At 44.3% G+C, this 13,005-nt stretch overlaps 1 protein-coding gene across 7 annotated transcripts in view; it reads right to left on the reverse strand.

The window, feature by feature from the left end:
- LOC105687871 (CCR4-NOT transcription complex subunit 6-like) overlaps window positions 1-13,005 on the reverse strand; it is a 404,495-nt gene that overhangs the window by 63,001 nt on the left and 328,489 nt on the right. The window contains exons 1-3 of one of the 7 annotated variants that reach the window (XM_048657110.1): window positions 12,471-12,760; window positions 11,909-12,046; window positions 3,466-3,538 (exon numbers count right to left, since the gene is read on the reverse strand). The exons of 4 other annotated variants lie outside the window; for them this stretch is intronic. The gene's annotated coding sequence lies outside the window, so the exon portion shown is untranslated. Of the gene's footprint in view, window positions 1-3,465; window positions 3,539-4,383; window positions 4,403-11,908; window positions 12,047-12,470; window positions 12,761-13,005 lie in introns of those variants that run through there. 2 more of the 7 variants (XM_048657111.1, XM_048657112.1) reach the window with 2 other exon arrangements.

Raw genomic sequence — 13,005 nt, forward strand, 5'->3', positions numbered from 1 at the left:
TACATCGGAACCCTGTAGTACCTCTACAGCCGATTTACACAACAGACGAGCCGACGCGCGACGGTGTCGGACCTTCTGTTGCCAGCTTCTATACGTCTGACAAACACGATACCCACCTAGACTCTTGTCTAATGCACGCTACGCTCGGGTTCTAGATGTTACACCCCCTGTGCTTAGTCAACGTTTGCCCAACGTCGACGACAATCTGTACACATCGCGTACAGGACGCACAAGTGGTTTTCCTAGGACAATCTACATAAGCCGGTAGCGAACGGTGCGACGACCTACATATTCGCTCGTATAGCTGCGGGTAACGATAACGATGATGACGAAAAAAATCAATCGGCCGCGTTCCCCGAGACGGAATCGATCTACCGAAATTTTCGGCACGAACCTCCGTCGACGGCGCAGGGGGGGAAAAAAAGCAGGACGAGGTACGAATTGAAAAGAGAGAATGAAAAAAAAAAAAAAAAATGGAAAAAACATCGAGGACTTAGCCCGGATCGCGCTGCGTTGGGAAAATTCTGATCCCTCTTGACGAGGTCTTTTTAGCGAGTGGCAATAACGCGACGGTTGGAAGGTCATTGACTTCGTCTGGACGAGTTCCCCCCCGCCCCCCCTCGCCGGGGCGGAGAGCGTACCAACGCGCTGCAGAGAGTAATCTGCACCGCGCACGAGATATCAGCGGAGTGAAAAAAAAAATTTTTTTTTTTCTTCTCTCTTCACTTTTTTCTATTTATTTCAGCTCACTACTCGCGATCGGAGCGACAGATGGAATAGCCTGTATAACGATCTGTGTAACTGACTGTTCGTAGAAAAAGATTAAAAAAAAAAAAAAAAAAAAAACTGGTCACTCTGCCATACCCATTCAATAAATGTTAGACAGATGGATATAATGGCTGTTTGAAAATTACTTAGGAGTTTTCGCGATGAAAATAACTCGACGTGTCACGATGTAGAAAAAATTACTCTGTACGGATTTATTCCGGTTTGTTATCGCGCGGTGGTAATTAGCGGGATAATAGATTACCGGCTGGAGATCGCTACGGGTCGGGTTTAACAACGTCGCGCGATCGTTGCATGCGATTGCGGAGATCGAATGATCGCCCGATTGACTCCCGGGTACTTTATGCGACGTACGCGCCGGTACACAACGCGTCAACGAGACAGTCGAGTGTCTTGTTCGGCAAAAAACTTACGTATCCTTTTTGTTTTTTTTCTCTCGTTTCGCGTGGGCGCAATCATTCACGATTTTTAGTATTTCGGACCGGAGTCGGTTGATTGGAGTAATCGATAGAGCACGGATGTATCGGTCGGTTATCCCGACGAACTTCGGGTATTGAATTTACCTCGAAGTAGTTGGAACTTTTGTACGGACGGTTAATGAGACAAATGAGAGTAATTAACGATCGCGCGGTAATACGTTAATTGCGGGTCGCGGTTAAATTGTGTAATTTCGTGCACGTTCGAACACGTGTACACGTGTACAATTCACGCGCGCGCGCGCTCACGTTTGATTTCTCTCGAGTGCGGATTATTTTACGAAACGCATTAGCGAACGCGGCGATTTTCCTTCTTTTTTTCCTTCCCTCGTTTTGATTTTTGATTTTTATTTTTTTTGCTTTCCCTTCTCTTCTCCGTCCTCATAATTCGGGTGTATCAAAGAAATTTCATAAATTATACGTACGTATGCGTCACCGGCCTGGTCGTTAATGTATTATTCATTATACGTATTTAATATTATCACCGATCTGCGGAACTCCGAGAGCGGAATTAATGGTACGGGGGGAAGAAGAGGAGGCGGGTAGCTTTCCGAATGGGGTGAAATTGTGAGCGAGAAAATGACACTGAGAAACCGTTTACGGTATAGCCCGGGCACCGTGCTTTCGTCGCTCGGTGCTACCACGGTGGAGATATACTCGAAGAAAAACGAGGAACCTTGAAAAAGAGCGAGGCGCTCGCGCGATAGAGTCGCTTCTCAAGGGCCAAGTTTGTCGTCCCCCCCTCTGGTATTATCTTCATTTATTCGACGTCGGTGGTACAAAGGTCCTTCCTTTCAAATTTTCCAAAATTATTCTCATACGCCTCCGCAACGGGGCGTGAGATTGAGGAAAAAACGGCGGAAATCGAAGAATCTGGAAAAGAGTCGCACGATACGAAAAGATGAAAAAAGTCGACATCGCTAAATTCGCGTAACGGACATTGTTTGCGGACGATCGTTTCCCCGTTGTCATCGTCGCGAAGAAATATTCGTTGAACGATGACGTTATCGCTCTACTTTCGCCGCTCAACTATCTTTTCTAACTTTACCCACGCCACCAACATTATCAGCTCCTGTCACCGCCAACGATCTAGCATTTTGTCATTGGAACGGTAAAAGCGACCAGGGGTCGAGTGGAGTATCTGCCATGTGGTGTTTCAGCCGCGGGAGGGTAGCAACGACGGAGGTTGGTGGTGGGCCTCTTTTTCTATTTTTACCGAGCGCAACGCCCACCACATTTTTTTTTTTTGATTTCTTCAACTTGCGAAAATCGAACATCCGTGGGTTGTACGTTTTTTCCGCTTCCCGTGGCAGCTCTCGATACACCTTCACGTGTTTTGGAAAAATTTTTATTCCTACTTCGAATCTAATCAGGCTTGAACCAACAACGGTTATTATTCTTAAATTAAAGGAGATCGCGTATTCCGGTTTCGAGAATATTTTTCTTTACGTCGAATCGAGAATACTTCTGCCCTCTGGTATATAATTCCGAAAGATGTATGTACAACCGGTAGCGAACGACTCGCTCGTGTATCAAACGAAAGATATCATTGTCATTATAATCGTTGTTGGTTGACCCTGTAGACCGGTAAGACTTGCGCCGAGTTATTTGTCAGACACGCGACACTGTCACGGAACGGTGTGTACGGATAGACTCTGAATCTCCGGTAGGAGTTAAAAAAGAAGAAGTGGAGAGAAAAGAAAAAAATAAAAGGAAGAAAAGAACAGAAGACACGACGAGGCGTTATACCTGCTGCACGCATATTCTGCTATTGGTGTACAAGACGAAGGAGATCGAGAGGATAAACGTTGTTACAGAAATGCGATATAGTATAAATTTTGTAATTGCGTAGGCGCGCCTCTCGGTTTCGCACGGTATTAACTAGACCTATGTGTCATCGTTATACTATCTGCAAAATTCATGCGGCGCGATATTCCGCGCGCGTTCGTCTGCGTGTGCGTGCAAAATGTGTTGCACAAAACGAGCGCTCTCGTATTGTAGATGTGGATAGAAAAAAAAAAAAAAAAAAGGCGATAACAATAAATGGTATTAACGCGCGATATGATTCGTCGAACGATCATACCGTGAATTTCGCATTCTTTCGTATTTTATCGCGAAAAATGCAGAGGAATTTTTTTTTTTTTTCTCGCTACCAGCTGAAAATCTGCGTTCGATTGTTACGGACTTTTTGTTATACATTTACCGCTGTGTCTCCGCTACCTGGTTTCCACCTCCGATAAAATGAAATTATTCACAGAATTAGAAGAGCCACCAACCTGGAACAAAATGTAAAATACGTACGTGTTAGGTGGTATCTTTGGACAAGAGAAGGAATTTCCGCGCACATCCGCTGATTATTAAATTCTCCGAATATCTCTTTCTTAAAAAGAGTGGAATTTTTTTTTTTCTTTATTTTTTCAATTCAAAAAATTGCAATACTCGAAGGTATGGAAAAAAGCGAACGAAACGTTCGCGCCGAATATCCGGCGGCACGGATATCCACGTAAAACAAAAAACCAAAGCCAAATTCGATAAATAAAAGAACAAATAAATGAAACGAAAATAAAACGAAACCGTGTAACTCCCACGTACCCACGGGTACATGGGTTATTTACGCACACCATCTGCGGTATCGAGAGGAACGAGCTCCTGAAAATTATCCCGAATTTTCCGTCTCTACCGATCGATCCGGATCCGCGGGACTCCGAATGTTGGACTTAAATTCTCGCGGCTCAATTCGTTGATAAGTTCCTGGCGCGAATGTGAAATCAGAGGCACCGACAGACGTAACACGCTCTACCGTGCAGGTTCGTCATCGATCGTATTTCGGAATTTAATCTGTTCGAAGGTATATGTATATATATATATATATATTTATATATATATAGGAATAGTGCGGGACGAGGTTATGCTATCGGTCGCAGACACCTATTACATCCGCGTCTCTTCACGTGGATCATTATTATAGGGGAGCCGCAGCCGCAGCCGCAGCATAAGCAGACGCAGAAGAGAGGAGGGTGAACGTCCTGAAATTCGTTATACACCGCTATGGCACGGGGCGTAGAAGCGGAGTGGTTGCACACACACACACCCACCCACACACACACACATGTATACTTACAACGTAGAGTACGTGTGTACACACGTAATACACGGAAGGCCATATTCCGCGGCCGGGGATGAAACCCTCTCGGGTTCGTGCGCGCATCTTCTACGTTCGGGGGTTGCTGCACTCTCGCTTCATTACTCGTCCTGAATATTAACCATCACGCGTAATTAGCGACGAAAGAACTCCGACGGACTTGAAGAACGACGTTACGCTCTTTTGTGTGTCGCCGGGTATCGTTCGACCTGACACTTCTTCGACGAGGAGAAAATATTGGAGGGCCGATAAAAAAAAAAAAAAAAAACTGAGCAAAGATAATTTTTGTCGGGGTACTTCGCGAATTGACGCGCATCGGTTATCGCGTCACGGCCTTGATCAATCGACGCTACCGATTACCCCGAGATCTCCACGACCGGATCAGGGGATCGTCTCGTTCGCGAGGTACACCGAGTCGGTGTGGGAATCGTTGGAACGTTCGGTGAAGCGTCTCGTGTCGTTGCAGCGTTAAGCCCGCGACCCGGCGGCTGTCACTTTGTAAACGGCTGCAGCGGGAGCTTTCATTTACATAATGCCGTAGCGATCCCCTAATACAGGAACAACAACTGGTAACCGACAAATGAATTCGCTTCGACTAATTGTTCGACAACGTTCGACTCATCGGTGCATGTTACGGAGGACCGTAGGTAGAGAGCCGCCCCACAGTATTTTACGTAAACTCGTCAATTGCACCGGCTGACCGGTACTTCGATACACAGGTATACGTATACAATACAAGTGCGTCGTGCAAGCGCCGTTGTATCTCCGGGGATGAAAATTTTGCGTTTCGTTGTTGGGAAGAATTTTTTTTTTTTATTCAAATATGGAATAGTTGGTTACAAAGACTCGACGTATACGTATGTACGTACGCGTATCGCACGCGAACCTCTCCCCCCTGCAGCGGCAGCAGCTTTTCTCCTGTGAACGATAATAAAACGACGTGTGTAAGGGAAACGGGATTAAGGGAATGCTACGGGCGACGTGGGAACGAAAAACGAACAGCGAATATAACACGACGCGCGAAACATAGATCGGAAAATCGTGCCGTTCGCGTCACGGGTGTCGGAAGGAAAAACTGGGATTTTTGACGGACGCGACGGAATTTTTCTCCTCGTTACTTACGTGACGATATCGCGAAAAACTAGGCAAAAGTGTCCGTCCACGATTATCCAAGTGATACACGCAAAGAAAACGCGAATGCACCGATAAAAAGATGCGCAACTCAACCACCGCCACGTGGGGTCCTCGAACCGCGAACGCCGATTAATATAATGTCAGAGAGACTATGGGCAGGCTACGGCAAACTGCTGGCCTCTGGGGTGTCTCGCCTCGTTGTATTTATTGCCGGGTAATGATTATTTATTAATATCACAGCGTCGACGATTTTGCCGCGGGTGGTTCGATCGGTCGGGGGCTGGTCACCGGGAGCGCGTCTGTTGCTAGTCGTATTTTAATTTCACACTTGTCGTTGAAACGACCATGCAAATCATGACGATGGAAGGAGAAGTAGGTAGCGTTAAAAATTTCACGAACGGTCGTCGACGAACGACGAATGGAGGAGGCGTTCGTCCGACCGCCACGTGTGTCTCGTGTAGCCGGGGAAGAGGAGATTCGAATCAGTTCGCATTGGATGAATTTAGTTTTCGCCGAACGTGGGTGCTTCCGTGTTGATATTTTTCTGACGCCGATTAAAATTGCGACGAAATTATTATTCAAAAGCATTATCGTATTATCGTTATTATCATTTCACTTTTGACGTGAATTCATTAGGGATGAAACTCCGGGCTCGTTAAAACGTCCGCCCTTCGTTTGAGTAAGGAAAACAGCTCCAGCCAGCTCGTATTTATGTGACATTCTATTCATGGATTTCATCAAGTAATCATCGCGCAAACACTGCCTAACTGACATCAAAGGCATTGATTAATCCCGACGGCTTGTTACCGAATTAACAATGTATAAATGGGTTCGGAGTGTCGCGAAAAACAAATTTGGGGGAAAGAAAAAAAAACGAGAAAACCAAAAAACCAAATGGAAAAAGTCGGTCCATTTCGAAATTGACGCGAACGCGAGAACGATAAATCCTATCGGACTTTTGTCGTTTTGGAAAACTGGGACAACGAAGTTCGGATCTCATTTTGAAAAAATTGAAAAAACTCTTTATCCGGTCCAAAAAAAAAAAAAAAATTCGCTGTCAGGATGAAGACCGAGAAAGAATTTCATTTTTTACGATTGCGTTGTAAAAATTGGCAAAAGTTGAACTACATTTGTATATATTTATTTTCAAGATGTCATCTGATTAATCGTTGCAACGAGTTACGTAGTTTTGGGAATAAAAAATTTCGCGCAGACTTGAAAAAGCTTCGATGACTTAGCGTGGAGTTACGTCGATAGGAGTACAAAAAGCCGTTGGATCTTCGACGAACGGAAAATGTCAAGAAAGGAAAATCGTGAGATGACGAAATGCCGTTTGAGAAGGCTTAAAACTTGAGCCCCGAGGCCGTCGATGTAACGATTTCCAATAATTTAAAAAGCGGGTTTTAATATCACGCAGTCGACAAGATTCCCAAGTTCGTAAGAATTTTCAATTACTCCCCACGATGTATTCGACTCACAATGAAAATAACGCTGTACCGAATCGACCGCAAAATTAGCCGATTCGACGATCAGATTCGTCAGTTTTCGGATTCGTTGACCGATCGACTCGACGCAAAATTTGCGACCCGTGAAAGCTGCGAGAGGTCGAACTTTGGAGGAGAACACTACTCTACGAACTAAATCCTCGACGTATCGGCTTTCATTTCGAAGCGACACGTTAAATTATGAGCCGATATGTGGTATTATTTATTATATGAAGTTTAGATCTCACCACACGTATTTGGCCTCGATCTTTGGAGAGTTCTGCAGCTGCTGCTTATTTGGCGATACCGCATAGCCGGCGTATAAGAAGAAATCGCAGCGGGTAAAACGAGATAAGTAAATTGGAAGCCACGTGCAGAGTCACGTTCCAAATAACCACATCTACTTCGACCGTTGCAGACGGCATAGCTGCCGCGCCGCTGCTCTCCTCTTGGTTTGGATAAAAAGCAAATATTGATCCCGTCGGTTTGTCTAGACTCTAGATGTTACCTACGTTGACGTTCTTACCTATAATATGCACACGTATATCGTCGTTCCTCCGTCCCGGTATCATATACGAACCACTATCCGCACCCCCGAGCCTTTGTCGACTCGCGAAAGCTGCTCCGCCCCCATCTCTATTAAACGTATCGCGGAATTGCATTTTATACAATGTCTATACTATCTTACTCCGATATGCATGATGTGGTCATAGAAATTTATCGGTCTTCTATTGATACACGCCAGCGCATTTCTATCTTTTGAATATTCAGTTTCACGTAATATCTCCTCACAGATGCAAAAATTTTCACCGCTTCTTCCCACTTTTATTCGGTTCAGCAGATCATAAAAAATGAAAATTCCGTGTTACCGAATTTTTGAGGAAGGGATCAAGATTTTTCGAAATTTCCAAAGAGCGTGAGCTCTTGTTAATTTTTTCAAAGTGCAGGACTCGCTCCGAAGCAGCGCGTTCTGCAGCCGGAGCTTTACATCTTCGGGCTGCATCGAATATTTTTTTTTCTTTTGTTCGCTTGTAACGGTAATCTCGGCAGCGTAATAAACGTAGATCATATCAAAGGGGGATTTGCAGAGGCGCATAATATTGGGTGTAAAAAACATACGCGTGCCATCATTTGTTCCCTTCATATTTTACCTACTAACGTATTAAAGAATTCTTTTGGTTGCTTTAACGGTACGAAGATTCGATTACACCGAGTGCGGCGAAAGCGGATGAATGTTAAATCCTCTTTTCTCACATGCGGCGGAGGACATTTCCCCCCCCGCGGCGCGTGTGTTACTTTGTGCACCGCGCAGATGGATTTCTTATTACCTACGTAAGATTCCCTTTGAGTTTCGCGCGATGCAAACGACCGCGCCGTGAGACTGGAAAAAAATCTTGAAAGAAATTACGCAAGGTTCGTGATCTCGACACTGATGGTTTTTTTTTTTTGGTTTTTCTCTACAGATTTCGGTTTCTTTTCCTTACCAAAAAAAACATAGTTCTTTCGGCGACGCACGACGTTGAGTAAAAAAGTTTGTCCGCCGAGAAAAAGGGTTCGTATCAACGGCCGCGGGTTCGTCCACCCCTAATTTGTTAATGTTCCATCAGAAGTAGCGAACGGTGACGAAAAGTCTTCGACTTCTAATTCGATGATAGCTGAGGTCTGGCGGGGCGAGGACGGATGTTAAATAGAAGAAGACGAGAGTCAACTAATAGAACTCTTCGGAAGCTTTGGAACGCGTATCTGTACAAAAAAACGTCTACTTAACCCGGTTCTTCGGACCCTAATACCCTAGAGTGATGGTGCGAAACGTAGGCGTACGACTAAAATTCTGAAATCAGAGGGGGGCTAAAAAAGGTGGCGTTTACTTGACGCGAAAACCAACATTTTTGTCAGTCTCACCCTGGTGTGCAAAAAAATGTTTTTTTTTTTTTTTTTTTTTTCGAAAGCTCGAATCCGCTCAGAAAAATTCAACCCGTTTCGTTAAAAATAACCCGTAGCCGAGTTATCCGATTATTTGTGTAAGCGCGATTATGGTTATATTTAAAAATTCGGGCGTCGATCCCGAAAATTTTTCCGCGAGATTTCAACCAGTCTCAATCAAAGCGGCGAAACTTCGGCTCGAAAGTATCTGGATAGTGTAATTTTAAAAAATCTTAAAAACTTTTTCGAGGCTTGAATTTTGTGAAAAACCCTTAACGGAAGAAACTCGGTGCAGGGTGACTTTTGTAAAATAAGAACCAGCTATTCAACGAGGTTCTAATTTTTTTTCGAAATCAAAAATTCCGGAGCGTAACTCGACTTCGCAATTGGTCGAGAGTTTCGTGTTCCCGCAGTGGTTCTAATTTTCTAGTGTTTTCTCTTCTTTTTTTTGTTTTTATTACACACGTAACACAACACAATTTACGTAGTACATTCCGCAAGCTCGGTAATTAGCTTCTGCCGGGACGAGGTTGCTGTATAATAAGAGTGTCGTACGAAATTGTGTCGCTGTGTCGTCAGTTTTGTCGGTGTGCAGCTAGCGTTTTTGTTAATTACATATACGCGTACACAGGCGTACAGTGAACACATCGGCGTGCTACGCTATCGTTGCTTCAACGCGTCAAGGTATCATAAATCGCAATTTAAGCAGCAAAATTTAATTTTTTTCCATCCTTCCCATTAAGCGTATCCCGTGAATATCAGCGACTAAATTGAGTGTGTGCGTATAATTACTTCACTCACGGTGAACAAAGAAAAAACAAAAAAAAAAACAAACAAAAAAAAATCTTCCATCGACCGCGCGCAGTCTTCGACGCGTTCGAAAAACCGATCGGACCGGCGTTAATCGACTCAAGTATTTTATTTATTGACTCATCAAAAACGGTTAAATGATTTTCAACGGAACACGTGGTGTCAGTTTGACGAGTTGAAATTTATTGGCTACGTACAGTTGCTTTCGTGTACTACATCGCGTCGATGAATCTATATAATTATGAGCAACACCCGGCTATTTGACGTACCGAATGAATTGAAATTTCGGTGCAAATTTAGTATTCACGTACCCACCACCCACGTAAAATCGTTCGAAGACATCTTTCCGGGCGAAGGAGATTCGGAAACAAAAGATGTGGCCAGATACAGAGGGCACCGGTAACGATCGCTAACGAACGCGTTCATTCATTCGATTAAAATTTTTGTGCGTGTAAAAAAAATTTTTCGATCCCTCAACGAGCCGTCAGTTTTACAGAGCATTAAGCTCATGCACATAGCAATTTCATTATTCATTGTGAAGGTTTCGATAAAATTTCAGGTGTCAATTTTAAAACAGACATTGACGTCTTTCAACGCTTTTGTCCGCATCCCGGTAGCGGCAAAAAGTTAATCAACAAAAAAATATAGATTATCGATTTGCGAAACGAAATTACGCGACAAGCGACAGTCGGGTGTTAACTCGTCGATATTGCAACTGAGAGGATAAACGAAAGGCTGGACTACTTTTGTTGTTACGACCTAAACGAACGTTGAATTTTACACTGTACATGTGATACAGTTTCGCGTGCAACGCGTAGCCCCGAAAGCTCGTTAACTTTTCGTTCGAATATAACCGCTCGTCGAGCACCGAACGGAAATTAATCGACCATTGGATCGAATTCGTCATTTCCGGTTTTTCTTCAAAATACACACACACACGCACACGCATAGGTGTACAGCTAGAAAATTCACCCGAGTACGTACAATAGAAGGACAGACGCGCGCTGACCAATTGCCGTATTATGTGACGCTCCATAAACTTTGCCCGGATTTTACTCGCGTTGACAAACGTAAAATTTTGAAACAAAAAAAATGAATAAATAAAACCGTGCAGCATCGATCCGTTCGGTAGGGTCTCCACCGACGCTCCGACGGATGAAACGTGATAAACCGATGTAAATTCGTGCAATTTTCGCATCAAATTTTACCAGTGACTAAAAGCATTACGCTCCGGTTAAAAATTCCGAATTGAAAAGACCGAAAGATTTGTTATTTTTTTTTCTATTTAATTGACTAATTTTCGGTCAAAAAACTATGCGATCGCCACAGAAGAATTTGAACAATTATATCGTTGGTTCGGATGCGATTCGGAGGTCGAGTATTTACGTATCGGCAAATCCTGCGTATACCCTGAAGAATTACGCAACGCGCATATTATCATATTACAACCTGACATCACCGGAGTTGTTAAATGAAAATTAATAGTTGCTTCGAGTCAACGTGTAGGAGTGCGAATGTTTGCTGAGTCCACGTGATCGAATGAGCGGTGCGCGGTGACTTTACACCTCCACAGTTTCCATGGCCATGAGCCTCACCTCCTCAACACTGTCTCGGCAAGGGCAAGGTCATTCGATTACGCAACCTCGTAACTCCTTGGCCAGTTGATTCTCGTCTCAACACCGCCTAGCTACACGTTACATAGGTGTACCCGTACCAGGCGGCTGCCACATATTCACAACACGATAGTCGCGGACACGCGACTCGAACGCGACGTTCAAAATATCTCGACGAATCGCGGGGGCCTCGGGCTAAAATTCCTGACAACGACGAGATCGTTTCATCATTTCTTGCATTCGATCGTCGTAACGAACACCCATGAAAATTTGAATTCGTTGAATTTTTGAAGGGGATGAAACGTCCCCCCTATTTTTTTTTTTTTTTCGTTGTTCGTTCGTGCAATTTTCATCGTCGTTTGTCCGCCTTGTAGAGGTGGCGGAACCCCTGCAAACGGCGAAGGTGTTATGTAAACTTTTAGTTCGAGTGGTTCACGGTCCGCGAACTCGTTATCAAGGTTTCGCCACGTTCGTATATATATATACATATATATATATATATACTTATTCAGCGCAGGTTAACTTATAACCGCTCCTTACACTGTAACCGCTATAACATCGTCCCCTAGAGCCAGAGGCGCGTCCGATCGCATTCCGAGCAAACGACCGGGGGGGAGGGCTGCTGCTGCAGGAGGAAGCGGTTTTCTCTCCACTGATATTTCCACAGTCGTTTCATGTCTGTAAAAGGTATACCATGGAATTATACACTTTACTCGCGGATAATTAGAATGCGAAAATACCGAGCGAACTAACCCGTAGCGCTAACAAGTGAACGGGCGGAGGCGAGTTAACGCTCGAAATTACCCGGCCTCCCCCCCGCCGTGGCGTAAAAATTTCGATGTTAAAAAGCGGCGGAGAAAATGAGAAAACAGCCAGAAAAACGAAAAACAAAAACAAAAAAAAAATATATCGCCTCCTTTCGTAACGCGGGTCCAATTAAAAGCGGACGATTGTTTTGAAAATTCACCACGAACGTGGTTACGATTTTTTCTTGTTGAATTTTCATCCCTGTAGCGGTGCGGTTAACCGATCACCCGTTACATGGCGGACGATCGGATGTCTCTACGTGTTCAGTCACGAGATACACTAGTTTATTTCTTACCTTATGATGGAAAGCGTCCGGCCAGATGAACGACGATACGAATAAGCGAAGGTAGTCAATAAAAAAGGAAGGACGCGCGCCCGAGAATAAGGACGAGATGCGAAAGAGGGGCCGGACCGGAATCGTTCGAACGTCGAGTTGCGGGAAGAATCTCTTCTACGACGCGAGACGACGGTTTTATCTCATAAAAAAAATAAATCGTAGATAACCGAAACAACGCGTTTCGCGAAACGAAAATTTCCACGCGGCGAGACGAATTGTTTTTTCTCACATCCGTGATTCGAATACGGTGAATTTCCACGGGTGGAGGTTTTTCCCGGGCGCACGTCGATCGTGCGAATAATTTTCTCTCTTTCGTTCGTACGAACAAACCTTGGCGTATTGTAATTGCATCGCGGCCGTACGTACAACCTTCGAACGTGTTTCTCTACGCAACGAATATGGGAGACTCAATGTCGGATGTCTAGGTCAAGAAGGTGAATCAGTGCGGTGAATTTATTACACCCCGATTCGTATTTGTTAGTCGTCGTAGTGA

Source organism: Athalia rosae, chromosome 6 (genome assembly GCF_917208135.1).
Source record: "Athalia rosae chromosome 6, iyAthRosa1.1, whole genome shotgun sequence".
Classification (NCBI taxonomy): domain Eukaryota; kingdom Metazoa; phylum Arthropoda; class Insecta; order Hymenoptera; family Athaliidae; genus Athalia; species Athalia rosae.